Below are 18,912 nucleotides of genomic sequence, written 5' to 3' on the forward strand. Positions count from 1 at the left end.
AAGGTGGTAAAAATTCTTTATGGATGGAAAAAATTCTTAGTTATTAGAATGGTTTGTGGCTTTCCAGAGTTCAACTTTACTCCACAAATCTTGTTCTTGAGTAGTTAAGTTGGTAGTGGGGAGAGGATGAGGTAAAAATGTCTAAAAAAGTCTGCATTGGAAAATAATAATGAAAAAGAGACTGAGAAACACAATTGTAGGGATATGAACCTTTGTCTTTGATTAGGCTCTTTTTCAACTCTGTAGTTTGTGGATAACTGACAAATTAGCTATGCAAATAAGTCATGTCCATAGATTTGGAAATGACATCTGCACAGGGGAATGCTACCCCCACCCCAGACACCCACTATCAGGAAAAAGACAGTTTTGTGTCCATTTGTAAATTTATCTCAACATTCCTTTATTCCATGTAAATTTGTGGTTCTTTAATTTTTTTCTCTGCATTGAGACATTTGCCTACTTCCCTCATTAATAATTGAAAGTGAGTTAAATAAAAATCTTTGACAAATGTTTTTTCATATCAGTCATGATCTTACCTTTTCAAAAAATATGTAATTTAATAGTTTTCATTGGTTTGTACAGTCTTTGACATTATATTAAAAATATTTCTATATCATGATATATTTTAAAGGCCATAAATATTCTATGAAATGAATATATCATTTTGAAAAAATGTATCTCTTATTGTTGGAAAACAATTTTTTATGAATAAGCATTGATTTCTTTCTTAAAAACATGCTGAATGTTGAAAGTCATAAAGTGTGTCAAAAGTCCATTACTTAATTTCTTTGGCACAGCACTCATTTGCTTTTAGTTCCCCATTGACTTTTTTGAGGACGTGGGCCAGTGGACAGGAAGGCCAACACTATTTTCACGGCTCTGTTGACAGAAGGTTTCATGTGTTGCTACTGTGAATCTAAGATCATTTTGGGGAGAGCACTGTGCTCTGGCCTTATGAGAGATAGACACGAGGTGTAGGACGTGGAGTGTGCTTTGATACTTTCCTTGGCTCGGTGTGCCTGGTCAAGATTCTGGTTTGGCTTTAAGATTTATTTCAGGAGCATGGAAGAGCTGTTGTTTGTCTAAGTTTTACACTGACATTGCCAACTCCTCCTGCCCTTCTCTTTACCCTCCTAGTGCAATAACTCTAACTTCTAGCCCCTACATGAGTGTTTTATATTCTTTAAAACTGCAAAATTGAAGCCAGAATTTTAGAAATGAATTACCTTGTTTAACCTGAAAATTGTGTTTAGCTCTTTTGTTAAGTCTGCCATCCCTCTGTTCCTTTCCCTTGCCCTCTCCCTCAGCCTCTCTCTTGGCAGTCGGTAAGTGAATGACTCTGAATGACAAATACCAATTCTCAGAATAATGTTTTAAACTTTCGTTCAGGAAACCAAATAAATAAATATTTCATGCACAGAGGGGAAGACAAAAGATAAAGTGAATTTTTCAAAGTAGATATTAGTTTTCGGAGGAGGAGAGTAATGAGATGGAAGTCACCTCACCTAATATCCTATAAGGCAAGCCCACTGTTATAAATCTATGTGTATCCAGTCTATCATTATTTTTCTTGTTCGATTACAAAAAAATATAAAAAATGACACTTGCAAGATCAGCCAGCATTTTGTAAAGTGATGTTAAATTAAATCCAGAGACAAGAAGGATGATCTGGATCTCTGATTTTTTAACTGAAAAGTGTTCTAAGTTTGAACTTTTGATAAAATCTATTTAACATTTGGGAAAGCAATCCTTGGTAAGTGTCTGCAATTCTTAAGTAATCTCTCTGCCTACAGCAGTGTCTAAATTAAGCAATTGCTTTTTAAAAAAATATGATAATGAGTTTTATCTTTATTACATACATGCATCTGAAAATTAATAACAAAATGGCAATTCCAATGTTAAAAATGAGCAAATAAAGTAACCCTAGAGTCAAAATGCAACTCTAAATAAAATCAATATTACAAGCATAACTAACCTACCTCACTAACAAAATAATTGCCATTTAAAGTGTGTCTGTGTATTTTAATATTTTAACTATTTTTGGGTTACAGTGACATAAAATACCTTCACATTGTTGTTTAACCACCAGGAACCACCATCTATCCATCTCCAGAGCCCTTTTCATCTCCTCTCCATTCCCCAGCAATGAATGACTTTGTCTCCAAGAATTTGACTACTCCAGGTACCTTATTTAAGTGAACCATGTAGCATTTGTGTTTCTGTGACTGGCTTATAACATTACATTCATGAAGTGGCATGTGTCAGAATTTCCCTCCTTTTTAAAGCCAAATCATATTTCGTTGCATGTATATATCATATTTTGCTTATCTATTCAGCTGTTGATGGATACCTGAATAGCTTCCCTTTTTTGGCTATTTTGAATAATACTGCAATGACATGGGTATACAGATACCTATTCAAGTCCCTGATCTTAATTATTTTGAGTAACCTGCAAGTAGAATTGCTGGATCATATGGTAATCCTGTTTTTAATTTTTTGAGGAACCGCTACACTGTTTTCTATAGTGACTGCTCTATTTTACATTCCCACTAAGAGCACACATGGCTTCCCGTTTCTCTACATCCTTGTCAACACTGTTATTTTCCATTTTTTTGATAGTATCTATTCAAAGAATTTCCCTAATGATTAATTAAGATTGAACATCTTTCCATGTATTGGCCATTTCTATCTCTTTTTTGGAGGAATGCCTATTTAATCCTTTGCCCCTTTCAAAATTAAGTTTAATGAACTAATGGCCATTGGAATTTTTTTTCATACAATATCCAGATAAATCTTTCAGATAGTCTAGAGAATTACCCAGCTAATGATTGGAGAACTCTCTTGAAAATATAAAAATAAGGGCTCCCTGGGTGGCTCAGAGTTTTAGCGCCTGCCTTCGGCCTGGGGCATGATCCTGGAAACCCGAGATTGAGTCCCACATCAGGTTTCCTGCGTGGAGCCTGCTTCTCCCTCTGCCTGTGTCTCTGCTTCTCTCTCTCTCTGTGTATCTCTCATGAATAAATAAATAAAATCTTTAAAAACAAAGAAAATATAAAAATAATACTTGCTTTTTGTTTGAAAATAAGACTCATTTATTTCCAATAGAGACACCCATCCACAAAATTCATCTGATATCAACCAAAAGAAGATCAGCCATGTAAAAATATAGGCTAATTTATAAGTAACTTTTGTGACTCTGAATAGGTGATAGTTGACTAGAATAATTCTGTAACATATTAGGTAAGTATTACCAGGTGTCAAATAAAGGGCAAGTTCTTAGATGGTAAAAAGATGAGATCTCTTTTTCAATTTAGATTTCAGCAAAGGGTAATGGTTTATTAGTATTCCAGTGAAGAATGCTAAAAGTGCTAGCTTGTCTTAATGTTGTGAGAAAAAAAGGTAGAGGGATGGGGACTAGAAATCTGAGCAGCCATCAAGCTGACCCTACAGGTCAGATAGCTTTAGCTTTAAGCACAGAAGCTTAAAACCTAAGCACCTCCAAAACAAACAAAAAAAACAAAAAAACCCTAAGCACCTCTCCCATAAAAGTCCATTATATTCTGGTGTCACCTTGCTTCCCCCACCTAATTTCTCATTCTCTTTTCAAATTATTCTCCTCAACCAGGCTAGCCTCTTTTTCATTCCATTCATTCACTAGGAGCATCTCAGTTTTTCCCCACTAGTTTCCTCCCTTCCCTTATGGTCCCTTGCACTATTTCTTATATTCCACATATGAGTGAGACCATATGATGATTGTCTTTCTCCAATTGACTTACTTCACTCAGCATCAGTTCCATCCATGTTGATGTAAATGGTAGATATTCATCCTTTCTGATGTCTGAGCAATATTCTAGTGTGTGTGTGTGTGTATATATATATATATATATATATATATATATATATATATATATCACATCTTCATTTCTAAGGCATCCCTGCCAAGTGTTTTTTTAACTCAGTTGTTCTCAGAGTGATTCTCTGGACCAGCCCCATGAAGTGGAAACTTGTTAACATGCAAATTCTCAAGTCTCTCTCTAGACCTATTGAGTTAGAAACTCTGAGATTGGCTCTAGAATCTGTGCCTTAACAAGCCATCCTGGGGATACTGTTGCACACTATTTGAGACCCACTGACTTAACCTACCTTAGCCTGGGGAAGGAGAAGTTAGCTAATGGTAGCGATCTCAATGTTTGAATGCCTGTTGCCTGTGTTTGAATACTTCTAAGGGATAGGGCACTCAGAAGCTTGGAAAGCAGCCCTGTCATCTTTGGGAAATGTTTACCTATATATTTTTTTAAACAAAACTTTTAAAGATTTTATTTATTCATGAGAGAAACACAGAGAGGCAGAGACACAAGCAGAGGGAGAAACAGGCTCCTCGCAAGGAGCCCAATGTGGAACTTGATCCTGGGACTCTGGGATCACGCCCTGAGCCAAAAGCAGATGCTCAACTGCTGAGCCACTCAGGCATCCCACATTGACCTATATTGATCTGAAATCTATATTGGTCTGATATCTCTTAACCTTTGTTCGTATTTAGCTTCCTAGAGCCATAGGGAAGAAGTCAAATCTCCCATCCACATGACAGACTGACGTATCTCAACATCACCATCATTTACCTCTGCTAGCTCTTCTATTATACAGGCTCAAAGTGGCATGAGTTTTGAGTCCTGCAAGCTGTCTTTTATGCACACTGCTGAACACAACCCTATTTGTTTATAATTCTCTTTAATGAGCTCTGCACAGAATTGAATGCTATAGTTTAGGGATTGACAAGCTAGAGTGAAGTGGTTACCAGTTACTTGCTTCTAATACTATACTCCTAGTGCCATAGGCAAATATAGTCTTAGTTGTTTTGGTTTTTTGTTTTGTTTTGGTTTTTGGTGGCCACATTGTTAATTCATACAAAGCATATTGTCAGCTAACATTTTTTGCAGTCCTTTACCCTCATCTTGGTCTTTTTTTACAGATACCAATGCTGTTATATCATGTCTGTGTTACCTTGCCTCTTTTATACCTATAGGGGAAGTTCCTTGGATACAAGTGTGTAGTTATGTCTGTTATATGTTTTCTGATTAGTTCTTTGATGATTAACTGACACAATTAACTTTTGGGGAGAAATGTATCTCCTATCTCTTGAAGTATGTCCCAGATGGTACTCAATAAATACTTCAGAAATGTGTAATTGATGTACTGATAGCAATTTTCAGTGTAAAAGGTTACTTTTTTCTTGAGTTTTATAAAAGGTATTTATTTGACACCAGGTTTATTGCTTCAGGACTTACAAGTTGTGACTAAATATAAAATAAAAACACCACTTGATTTCAGTAGCGAACATCCAGAATTTATATATAGCACTCTTTGAAGTTGTCCTTGGATGATTACATGGATGATCAGTCAATTGGTCTGTAATCTGTCAAAATAATTTTATAGTTTTGTCTTTGGATTACTTCTAAAAGCCACTTTATGAATCATGTAATAAAAGCATTCTGAATTTATGTTGTTGTTGTTTTTTTTTTTAATTCAAGTTGGAGTTCTTTATACTGGTACTCACCTGCACTTCTAGTATCATATTCCAGAATCTGCCTGTGTGTGTGTATGTGTGCATATTTGTGTGTGTGTTTGTGTGTGTGTATCTGTATAGAGGTAGTACTTGGCAGAAATTCCAGTAAAGACTTTTCAAAAAGGTTTACAACAATGGCAATGTCCTTGAGAGGTACAACTAACCCATAATTGGACATGTACCTTTGTGTGTTTTCTTCTTATGGTGACTTTGCCTCATATATTTATGCATTAAATGTCTTCACCCTAACAGAAGAAACAAACAAACAAAAAATAGATTTGCCCTCATAAAACAGAATTGAAACATTTGTGGATCAAAGTAGCCACACTGTGGATGCCTGGATGGCTTAGAGATTGAGTATCTGCTTTAGGCTCAGGGCATGATTAGTCCAGGGATCGAGTACCACATCAGGATCCCTGCAAGGAGCCTGCTTCTCCCTCTGCCTATGTCTCTGCCTCTCTCCGTGTCTCTCATGAATAAATAAATAAAATATTTTTTTAAAAAAGTAACTCCTTCCTCAAAATACTAGAAAATAAAAATATATTCAGTAAATATTATAAAATGTACTCAATTTGATAAGACTAAGAACTCTGTCATCAAGTGGAAAAGGCATGCACTTGCTTATCCCTTATATATAATGTGTGGGAAGAGAACTAATATTTATCAGTTTCCTGGAATATGCCAGTCATTTTACATTGAGTCCACCTGGAGTAGAATTCATTTCACAGTAGAGAAAACTGAGGCTTTGAGAGGATAAGTTGCCCAAGGTCACAAATCAAATAAGTAGCAAAACAGGTACTTGGACCTAGGCCTTTTAGTCTCCAAATTCTGTTCACTTTCTACTACATTAGATGATAAATGCTAAGACCAGAAGATATAGTCTCTGTCCCCATAGAGCTCAGGGAACTTTATAGAAAAATATATAAAGATATGGATTTTTTTCATGCTCTGTACAAATCAAAGAAAGCTAAGTTAATAATGAATTGATTGAATAAAAATAATTTTAAAATGGCAATGTTTAATTTTTACAAAAGTTGATTAAAATTAAATTTTTTCTTTAATACAGTTATTTATTTTGAAAGAAATTTAGCAATACAGGTCAAGAACCATACAAATATTTATATACTCTATCATTAATCTGTTTTTGGAACTTCAGCCTAAGAGACAATATTCTAAATTCAGAAAAATGGAGTAAAGGTATTACTGGCTGAGTTGGAAAAAAATCCTCCTGTGTTACTCCTTTACTCCCACACTATTACTACACTCATAATACTTCCCTTCTGATGCCAGATCTGTGGGTTCTCCACACATTAAGTGATTCTGTGTTATACCAGCTGGGTGTCCTACAATTCAATTCAATTCTGACGCTATCTGGAGTTAGTGTCAGATTCCACAAGTTAAGGACTCAGCCCTACAAAACTCCCTCCACTGCAGATACAAATCACAAGTCGCAGGTTGTCACCTGTGCTCCTGCTAACCTGCTGTAGATCAGGATTCTTATAGCCTCTTCCTTAGGTTTGAAAACTTGCAAGAATGGCTCACAGAGCTCAAACAGTTTACTAGTTTATTGTAAAGGATATAATAAAAGATATGAATGAAGAGCCAGATGAGATATACAGGACAGGGTTCAGAAGGGTCCCAAGGTGAGGAGTTCTGTCCCCATGGATTTGAGTTACATTACCCTCCTGGCATGTCGATGTGTTCACCAACCTAGAAACCCTCTGAACCCCATACTTTTGGGATTTTTACAGAAGCTTCATCATGTAGGTGTGATGATCTTTATCACAATCTCCAGCCCCTCTCCTATTATTTGGAGAAGGTGTGGGGCTGACAGTTCTAAGCTTCTAATCATGGCTTGGTCTTTCTGGTGACCAGCCTCCATCTTGAAGTTATCCAAGAGACCACCAAGAGTCATCCCATTAAAACAGAAGATACTTTTATCACCCAGGAAATTCTAAGGGATTTACGAGCTTTGTGTCAAGAACCAGGATCAAAGGCCAACTATTAAAACACCAAGATTCTTCTAGTGCTCTTGTCACTTAGACAATTACAAGGGTTTTAAGAGCTCTGTGTCAGGAACTGGGGTCAGAGACCAATAAATACATATTTTCTATTATTTTACACTAACAATATTAATTAAAAACAGGAAAGAATTAGAAACAACCAATTTATTACCTAAATGGTTAGGTAAAACAGTTTGGTGGGTCTTTAGGATATTATGTAACCTTTTTTTTTTTAATAAAGATTTTATTTATTTATTCATGAGAGACACAGAGAGAGAGGCAGAGACACAGGCAGAGAGAGAAGTAGGCTCCATGCAGGGAGCCCAGTGTGGGACTTGATCCCAGGACTCCAGGATCACACCTCGGGCTGAAGGCAGACGCTTTACCACTGAGCCACCCAGGCATCCCTGTAACCATTAAAAAAATAATTATAAGACCATGTAACATTATACAAATACTTATATTATTATTTTTTAAATATTATTTATTCATGAGAGATATAGAGAGAGATATAGGCAGAGGGAGAAGCAGGCTCCCCACGGGGAGCCTGATGTGGGACTCGATTCCAGGACCCTGGGATCGTGACCTGAGTCAAAGGCAGATGCTCAACCACTGAAACACCCAGGTGCCCCCAAATGCTTATATTATAATAAACAAGGTCACATTTGAGTTTATAACAAATCAATTACTTTTGATTTGTGTTGTAAGAAACAAAAATATAGTCTAATGATGATGTAAATATGTGAAATACCATTGTATTATGATGAAGGGATAGTTTTAAAAATTGTAGTTTTTTTTTCAAATTTCTATTCATCTCTATCTATTAATTTCATAATGAAGGGAAAAATCTCCAAACTTTCCTGGTATTGTTTGCTGTTGCAAGACAAGTCACACTCTTTGTTTTTCTAAATTTCCAGTAAAACTAAGTTTTTGGAAACCAGTTTTGTTTATGGGATAGTTTTTAATCAAATATGTGTAGCTCAATCTTCAACAGTTGTCAGTAAGGGGAAAATGACACAGTTGACATTTAAGTATAACTGTCACAGCCTCTCCATTCATTGTTATTCTGTACAATTAAAATTTTGAAGCCATTATGGCTTTTAGGATTAGTGTTTGAGATTGGGATGTGTATTCAATCTATAGGTTACCAAAGAAAATTCCTTTCTTTGGGCCCTGGGTGTGTCTACACTGTGGATGGAGAACAGGGATTTAGAGACCTTGCTATTGAGATGCAAAATCTCTTTAACTTTGGAGAAGGCTATTGGGACTATATTTGAAAGAAGTATTTTGAAAGAAGAATGGTCCCTTAGCTCTGCTGGGACCTCAGCTTGGGACTTGGTGACTCTCTGGCTATCACATAATGAGGTGGGGTTGCTGGGACAGCATGGACGATGGGACATAATGAGGTGGGGTTGCTGAGCCAGCATGGACGATGAGTTCATGTCAGATGTGGGCAGGCATGAAGTCAAGGCTTAGGGAAGGAGTAAGTAGGATGTGGATTTTGTGGGAGGGGGTTGGGTTGGGGAAGGTTGGGTGCTAGACAGGGGACAAGACAGAGCTGGGAACAAAGGCAAAGCCAGGGTAGAGCTCCATTGAGTTGGCTCAAAATAAAAGATATGCTCACAGAACCAAAGGGTGGGCACAGACTTGAGCATTAAGCCTCATCAAAGAAAACAAAGGCAAGAAAAAGCCAGGGATGAAGCTGGGCTGAAGCCCAGGTGAGGACTGGTGCTGCAAATAGGAGCAAGGGAAGGGCGGTGCCCAGGTGGAAAATTTGGGGGGGAGGAAATTCTTCCCAGATCCAGCTGCTTGTTATAACTACTCACATTCGCCAGGTACAGAGGATCCGGTGTCCAGAGTGCCCCAAAGGAACTCAATAGCTTCTGACCAAATGCCAGATGGCTTTCTGGATAAGGTGTCTTAACCAACATCCTCCTTAAGGCACTGCCACTGCCCAATGTCTGTACCTGTACTAAAAGTCCTCATGACTGCTGGGAAGCTCCTTCTCTCAAGAACTATGGCTTACTGAGAAAACAGGGTTTCTTTTGTGGGGGGGGGTTGGTGGTTGATTTTTTTTTTTAGGTGTCACAATTTTATTTAATTAATTAATTTTTTTAATAATAAATTTATTTTTTTATTGGTGTTCAATTTGCCAACATACAGAATAACACCCAGGCTCATCCCGTCAAGTGCCCAACTCAGTGCCCGCCACCCAGTCACCCCCACCCCCCGCCCACCTCCCCTTCCACCACCCCTAGTTTGTTTCCCAGAGTTAGGTGTCTTCCATGTTCTGTCTCCCTTTCTGATATTTCCCACTTATTTTTCCTCCTTTCCCCTTTATTCCCTTTCACTATTATTTATATTCCCCAAATGAATGAGAACATATAATGTTTGTCCTTCTCCGATTGACTTATTTCACTCAGCATAATACCCTCCAGTTCCATCCACGTTGAAGCAAATGGTGGGTATTTGTCATTTCTAATGGCTGAGTAATATTCCATTGTATACATAGACCACTTCTTCTTTATCCATTCATCTTTTGATGGACACTGAGGCTCCTTCCACAGTTTGGCTATTGTGGACATTGCTGCTAGAAACATCGGGGTGCAGGTGTCCCAGGATTTCATTGCATCTGTATCTTTGGGGATAAATCCCCAACAGTGCAATTGCTGGGTCGTAGGGCAGGTCTATTTTTAACTCTTTGAGGAACCTCCACACAGTTTTCCAGAGTGGCTGCACCAGTTCACATTCCCACCAACAGTGTAAGAGGGTTCCCTTTTCTCCGCATCCTCTCCAACATTTGTGGTTTCCTGCCTTGTTAATTTTCCCCATTCTCACTGGTGTGAGGGGGTATCTCATTGTGGTTTTGATTTGTTTTTTTCTTTTTTAATTTTTTAAAATTTTTATTTATTTATGATAGTCACACAGAGAGAGAGAGAGAGAGGCAGAGACACAGGCAGAGGGAGAAGCAGGCTCCATGCACCGGGAACCCGACGTGGGATTTGATCCCGGGTCTCCAGGATCGCACCCTGGGCCAAAGGCAGGCGCCAAACCGCTGCGCCACCCAGGGATCCCTTGATTTGTATTTCCCTGATGGCAATGATGTGGAGCATTTTCTCATGTGCTTGTTGGCCATGTCTATGTCTTCCTCTGTGAGATTTCTGTTCATGTCTTATGCCCATTTCATGATTGGATTGTTTGTTTCTTTGCTGTTGAGTTTAATAAAAACGTCCCAAGACACAAAAGTCCAGGGCCAGATGGCTTCCCTGAGGAATTCTATCAAACGTTTAAAGAAGAAACCATACCTATTCTACTAAAGCTGTTTGGAAAGATAGAAAGAGATGGAGTACTTCCAAACTCATTCTATGAGACCAGCATCACCTTAATTCCAAAACCAGACAAAGACCCCACCAAAAAGGAGAATTATAGACCAATATCCCTGATGAACATGGATGCAAAAATTCTCAACAAGATACTAGCCAATAGGATCCAACAGTACATTAAGAAGATTATTCACCATGACCAAGTAGGATTTACCCCCGGGATGCAAGGCTGGTTCAACACTCATAAAACAATCAATGTGATTCATCATATCAGCAAGAGAAAAAACAAGAACCATATGATCCTTTCAATAGATGCAGAGAGCTGACAAAATACAGCATCCATTCCTGATCAAAACTCTTCCGAGTGTAGGGATAGAGAGAACATTCCTCAACACCTTAAAAGCCATCTACGAAAAGCCCACAGCAAATATCATTCTCAATGGGGAAGCACTGGGAGCCTTTCCCCTAAGATCAGGAACACGACAGGGATGTCCACTCTCACCAGTGCTATTCAGCATAGTACTGGAAGCCCTTGCCTCAGCAATCAGACAAAAAAAGACATAAATGCATTCAAACTGGCAAAGAAGAAGTCAAACTCTCTCTCTTCGCCAATGACATGATACTCTACATAGAAAACCCAAAAGCCTCCACCCCAAGATTGCTAGAACTCATACAGCAATTTGGCAGTGTGGCAGATACAAAATCAATGCCCAGAAGTCAGTGGCATTTCTATACACTAACAATGAGACTGAAGAAAGAGAAATTAAGGAGTCAATCCCATTTACAATTCCTAGATACCTAGGAATAAACCTAACCAAAGAGGTAAAGGATCTATACCCTAAAAACTATAGAACACTTCTGAAAGAAATTGAGGAAGACACAAAGAGATGGAAAAATATTCCAGTGCTCATGGATTGGCAGAATTAATATTGTGAAAATGTCAATGTTACCCAGGGCAATTTACACGTTTAATGCAATCACTATCAAAATACCATGGACTTGCTTCAGAGAGTTAGAACAAATTATTTTAAGATTTGTGTGGAATCAGAAAAGACCCTGAATAGCCAAGGGAATTTTAAAAAAGAAAACCATAGCTGGGGGCACCACAATGCCAGATTTCGGGTTGTACTACAAAGCTGTGGTCATCAAGACAGTGTGGTACTGGCACAAAAACAGACACATAGATCAATGGAACAGAATAGAGAACCCAGAAGTGGACCCTCAACTTTATGGTCAAATAATATTCGACAAAAGAGGAAAGACTATCCATTGGAAGGAAGAAAGTCTCTTCAATAAATGGTGCTGGGAACATTGGACATCCACATGCAGAAGAATGAAACTAGACCACTCTCTTGCACCATACACAAAGACAAACTCAAAATGGATGGAAGATCTAAATGTGAGACAAGATTCCATCAAAATCCTAGAGGAGAACACAGGCAACACCCTTTATGAACTCGGCCACAGTAACTTCTTGCAAGATACATCCATGAAGGCAAAAGAAACAAAAGCAAAAATGAACTATTGGGACTTCATCAAGATAAGAAGCTTTTGCACAGCAAAGGATACAACCTACAACTAAAAGACAACCTACAGAATGGGAGAAGATATTTGCAAATGACATATCAGATAAAGGGCTAGTTTCCAAGATGTATAAAGAAAACAGGGTTTCTTTCATATCTGCCCAGGTAAGTGGTCCAGAGTTCAAGCACTGTCAATGCTATACTCTGTAAAGCATTTGTCACTTCAAACTACAGGGATAGATTCTCTGATCTTTACAGATGATTTTTAATATCGGAGGATATATGTGCATTCACTCACATTCTTTTTTTTTTTTTTTTAAATTTTTATTTATTTATGATAGTCACAGAGAGAGAGAGAGAGAGGCAGAGACACAGGCAGAGGGAGAAGCAGGCTCCATGCACCGGGAGCCCGACGTGGGATTCGATCCCGGGTCTCCAGGATCGTGCCCTGGGCCAAAGGCAGGCGCCAAACCGCTGGGCCACCCAGGGATCCTTCACTCACATTCTTTATGTAGATATTTACAATATGTATATATCTATATAAATATATAGGTATGTATATTTATGAGTACATATACACACATATTGCCTATCTTGTTTTTGGTTTGAAATAAGTATTTTATTTTTTATTGAAATATATTTGACATGTAATGTCGTGCACATTTGAGGTATACAACATGTTATGATACATTTTTATGTTGTAATAATGATTACCATTGTAGTGATAGTTTACCTCCCTCATGTCACATAATTATCTTTTCTTGTGTGTGTGGTATGGAGTAACTAAGATCGTCTCTTAGCAAGTTTGATCATTACAATAAAATGATGTCTATATTCAGTATACTGTGTATTAGACATCTAGAACTTATTTATCTACTTATTGCAAATTTGTACACTTAGATATCTCTTCTCCCACACCCAGCTTCTGGTAACCATCATTCTACTGTTTGTTTTTATGAATTCAATTTGCTTAGATTCCAAGTGAGATCATACAGTATTTGTCTTTCTCTGTCTGATTTAATCTCACTAAGCATAATGTCCTCTGGATACATGCATGCTATTGCAAGTGGTAGGATTTCTTCTTTCTCATGGGTGAATAATATTCCATTAGACATAGATGATAGGTATATAGAGAAGTATAGCCCCATTGCACCTCAATTACATTATTTAAAAATGGGCATAAAATACTGAACTATTAAGATTATGAGGAATAAATGAAGCAACACTTGCAAAAATCCTTAGGTTGTTATGGTAACATAAATAATATTATTATCATTTTGGTGGAATTACCCAGTGAGAAGAAATGTTGGAATACTTTACAAAATTAACTGCTATTTGAAAGTGTGTTTCTCGTTTTGGAGATACCAGGTCAGCCTGGACCAGACTTTGTCTGGGAAGAACAACTTATTGGCTCTTCTCAGAAATGTGAATATTTGTACAGTAACAACCATACCTGTTTATGTAGCAATATGGGCATGCTTACACTGCAATCAACAAAAAGAATAACAATTGAATAGACAATAGGGGCAAATATTTATGATTCATGTTATAAGATAGAGTATAAAGATGAAGAAAATGCATGAAATACAGATATATTATGGTGGGGGAATAGGATTTTATTTGGCCAAACTATGACTACCCCTCTCTATGCTCTTCATATACAGTGGTTGTTGACTGTGTATGTGGGGTGGGGAGAGTGAAAGCACAGTTCCACAAGGTGCCAAGAAACTTTTAGGAATAAAAAGAGGAGATCTTCACTCTTCCCTTTTGAGGTTCAATAATCTTAGAACATCTCTGACTTGATGGGCTAAGGGGGTTACAACCAAGGTCATAAGTCAGAGAAGGAGACCAGCTTTCTCACCCAGGAAGGAAATCCTTGTGAGAAGGAGAAGGTTCTAGGCTTGTGGCACATGTTACACACAAGGTACAAATGGTGATAGGAGAGGGCTGGTTCAGAGTTGTTCATCCAACCCTCACAAAAACTCTATAAAGTAGGACCTATGTCACCCTATTTTTCCCACTAGGCTTAAGAGAGGGTAAGCAATTTGGCCCAAATATGAGTGCTGTAACCCCATTTGTCTCTAGGGTCCTTGCATCTCACTGCTGTACTCTCCCTGCTACTGGGGTCTTTTCCTGGCTTTTCTCCTCCTTGGCTGGCAAAATAAAGAAATGCAAGTCGGGGTTAAGGATTAGGACAAATACTTCTGTGAGGAAGGTACTGGTAATTACAGGAAGAAAACCTAAAAGGGCTTTGAGGTTTCCTGGCCGCCTGCAGGAAGGTGATGATTATGTGATGTAATCCACATTCTTCCCTGACTTTTGGAAATAAAAAATAAGAATTTTCAAGATGATTGCCTAAGATTAAAGGTCATTCTGTGGCCACAGTAGAGATGTGTTGTTTTTTTTTTCCCTAGGCAAACTTGATCTTTCTGAACCCTAATGATCTCATCTGTAAAATAAGAGGGTTGCACTTAGTCATTGTTAAGGTTCTTTTCATGCTGTAATGTTTGTGAGTCCAGGAATTTAGAAGCTTTTTCTGGTATTTAACCTTTGCCCTTAGTCTCTTCAGCACTGTGATCAAAACTAATGGACTCATTTTAAAGTTTCTGTGACAGGTAAGGAAGCCAGGATAAAGGACTTAAGGAAGGTTAGAAAGCAAGGAATATGGCCACAAAAGATTTTACAGGTATGTTTTAAATGGAGTTGAAAGGATAGAATTCTGAATCTCAGAAACCAGTGGGCAAAGCAAAAAAGGCTGAAGTTCAGACAAGTCTTTCAGAGGATTGATTACATGGAGAAATGGAGAAGATTTGGTCATGCCCTAATGTTAGCAGGCTGTAATTAGATTGGACAGTTTGAGTTAGAGGAAAGAATGAGCCATCATGGGGTACATTGGCTTCCTGGTTCCCCATATCCAGCCCCAGCTCCATCTCTCTGGAGCTGGTATAGTTCTGACACCATCACCAATAATTCTACTCCCAGCTGCACAAAGCTTTCTTAGTCTTCATTCAGATGAATCAGAGAATGGATATTAATTAAGTCAATGTCAATGTAAAAAAAAAAAAAAAACTTAGAGGGAAGCAAACTTGACGAAGTATAAATTTCTGATTCTTCTTTGAGAGAATAACCACTTTCTTGTCCTCTTCTTCCTTCTGTCTTTCTTCTCATTTTCCTTCTCTCTGGTTCTTCCCTCCCTCTTCCTTCTTTCCTTCCACTCCCCTGGTATTTGCGGAACACCCTGTTTCAAAGTCTGTTCCGGGCACTGTGACCCACACAAGGTAAAGGAAACACAGCTTCTCAAGTTGCTCTCAAGCAGCAAGGAAGACAGACACAGACAAGGCACCGTGGTAAACCAAGTTCCTAAGAACCCACCTCCCGGTTTCTTTCCCTCCTGTTCAGCTGGGCCCTGCTGCCCCACCTCACATCAGCTGGTATAGTCCTCCCCGCCACCTACTGTCTGCTCTCAGGATTAGCTGCCTGATGGCTAGAGTTTCCCCTTAACTGTGAGGGGAACAATCTCTTAAATTTCACTGTGCCATTTCAAGCCCATTCCAGATGTATGATCGTTCAGCAGCTGGGTCTTCCTCTTTTGATTGAGACAGTTTCATAGAAGGTTTTGAAAAATGAGCTTCAGCATTTGCTCTTTTTATTTGGTATTTTCAGGACTTTATTGAGCACTTGTTTTGTGTTAAGTACTCGTATGCGATTTCTGATGTATTATTACTTTTCTTACTGTCAATTCATAGATGAGAGAACTCAGAGAGGTTGAGTGACTAGTTGAAGGTGAAAGAGCTAGAGATGGAATTTGAGCATGACTGTCTAACTCAAGAACCCGAGCTCTTTTCACTACCTCATGTTTCAGTGACAAAAGATAGGTTCCATACAGTCCTTTTATTTCTCTCCAGAGGAATTCTACTTTCAGAGTTGTTTGTTTCAGTTGTTTTGTTTTGTTTCTTTTTTTTTTTTTTAAGATTTTATTTATTTGAGAGAGAGAGCAAGCACAAACTGGGGGAGGGGCAAAGGCAGAGGGAGATGGAGAAGCAGATTCCCCACTAAGCAAGGAACCTGACGTGGGGCTTGATCCCAGGACCCTGGGCTCATGACGTGAGCCGAAAGCAGACACTTAACCAACTGAGCCACCCAGATGCTCCTGTTTCCTTTCTTAAACCTTCTCACAAAGTAAAGCATATGTTTAAAGATAGGCTCTTAGCTTTAAGATACAAATTGGACCCCTACTAGCTTACACAATGAGCATGGGGTCTTTTTATCATCAATTGTAATCTCAACTATGATATTCAATCAAAAATCTAATACTTAGGGATGCCTGGGTGGCTCAGTGGTTGAGCATCTGTCTTTGGCTCAGGGCATGATCCTGGAGTACTGGAATGGAGTCCCACATCGGGCTCCCTGCATGGAGCCTGCTTCTCCCTCTGCCTATGTCTCTGCCTCTCTCTCTCTCTCTCTCTGTGTCTCTCGTGAATAAATAAATACTTTTTTAAAATTTAATAATTAGAAAAATTCCGAGTGGAATAATTTTTTAAAATTTTGTAAAAAATATTTATTTATTTATTTATTATTTATTTATTTGAGCGAGAGCGAGCAAGCACAAGCTGGAGGGCAGAAGGAGAGGGAGAGAGAATCTTCAGCAGATTCCAAGCTGAGTGTGGAGCTAGATCTCACAACCCTGAGATCATGGCCTGAGCTGAAACCAAGAGTTAGATGCTTAACCAACTCCACCACCCAGGAACCCCTGAGAGAAATAAATCTTTAAAGTTAAGACCCTTTCCTTTTCAAAAGGAATTAAAGCTTATCTGTAAAAAACACATATATAGTATTATATGTATTAAAGTTCATTGTGCAAAACATATGTGGATTTACAGGCATTAACAAAAGCAAAATGCAATTATAAGTGCTCTTATTGATTGGCGTTATATATGAATTCAGTGTATATTAGCAGAAACTGAAAGAAAAAATCTCACTTTAATATTATAAAGCTTAAAAATAATGTGAATTTTATAGGTGATTTGGTTCAAAAGACTGTAAGAGAAACCTAATGGATTATTAATTTTTTTGTATCTTAGCATTGATTACATCATTCTTGGTACATTAATATTAATTTGCCATAAGAATATTATACCAATATACTTCTGTTGTTACAAAATAATAATCAATATTGGAAATTTTAGCATTGAATTGAGATGGATTTTAATAGATTGTGACATTAATTTGTGCTCATTCTGTCACAGTGAAATTTTTATTGAACTGGTGAGCTGATACAGGTCGGGCCCATATTACAATAGTACTTCTTGCCATATCTATATGGTGCACAGATATTAGCAGCAGGGGATCCTTTAACTTCCCTGGCTGTCAACTTTTTCATCTGTAGCTATACATTATATTGCATCAAAAGAGTCCCTGGCACAAAACTAACATTTAGTGTGGGTTTACTATTATAACTGATGAACCCTTTTTTTAAGAGCAGGTAAACTGTTAGTAATGTTGCCTAGGATTGAAGCTAAACGCACCAGGGTCAGAGATATTAAACCTGCTTAAATGTGGATCCCCGGTTTCTTATAACATTTGAGGGATGGGATCTTTGTAGAGGGGAGAAGTGGGAACAACATTTCAGAGATGAGATATCAGTGAAGTTCTTAATTTTCAAGTGTTTCCAAAATGTAATTCCAGTTCCATGCTCTTGAAGAAATGGTAGTCCTTCACTCCAACAAGCTTTGAAAACATTGCATAGCGTAGCTTTTGTCTGAGACTCACAGTACTCATTCACACTGTAGAGGCCTACAGATGCCATGCAAAGAAGAAGCTTGTTTTAACTTCATTTCACTCAACTTGTCTCAGACTTATTTGACGATGAAATATACCATCCCTAGATAATCTATACAATTAGTCTTCCATGGAATACATGCAGAAAAATGGTGATTTGGAGAATAATTAAAACTTAGCTACCTTGCCCTTTTTAAAGCTCATGGGTTTCAAACAAGTCGTGTTGATAAGTAGCCTCCTAAATTTACTTTTTCATACATATTTAGGTGTAACAAAAGCTTATCTAACACGGGGTAAGGTAGTGAATTCATAAAAGCCAAGCAAGGAGCTCAGAGCCATGTACATGCCAGATATGTCTCGATTTATTTATTTATTTTAAAAAAGATTTTATTTATTTGAGAGAAAGAGAGAGCATGAGCGGAGGGAGGGGCAGAGGGAGAAGCAAGACTCCTCACTCAGCAGGGAGCCTGATGTGGGAATCGATCCCAGGACCCTGTGATCATGACCTGAGCCAAAGGCAGGTGCTTAACTGACTGAGCCACCCAGGCACCTCGATATGTCTCTATTTAATTGATTTCTTAAAAAAAAAAAAATTAAGACTGTGTAACTGTCTTTAGATTCCCATTCCAATTTCTTGAGGACAGCAAAGATGAGTTTGGGGGATATTACCATAGTGAAAAAAATCACACATTTTGCCAAGATAGATCTGCATCCATCGATCC

General features: G+C 38.1%; 1 long non-coding RNA gene across 6 annotated transcripts in view; it reads left to right on the forward strand.

Moving 5' to 3' along the window:
* Positions 1-18,912, forward strand: part of LOC112648508 (uncharacterized) — a 132,002-nt gene that overhangs the window by 70,394 nt on the left and 42,696 nt on the right. For all 6 annotated transcript variants that reach the window (XR_007411886.1, XR_007411889.1, XR_007411891.1 and 3 more), the window contains one exon: positions 2,090-2,182. This is a non-coding gene — a long non-coding RNA (uncharacterized LOC112648508). The remainder of the gene's footprint in view (positions 1-2,089; positions 2,183-18,912) is intronic.

This window comes from Canis lupus, chromosome 7, assembly GCF_003254725.2.
Source record: "Canis lupus dingo isolate Sandy chromosome 7, ASM325472v2, whole genome shotgun sequence".
Lineage (NCBI taxonomy): Eukaryota > Metazoa > Chordata > Mammalia > Carnivora > Canidae > Canis > Canis lupus.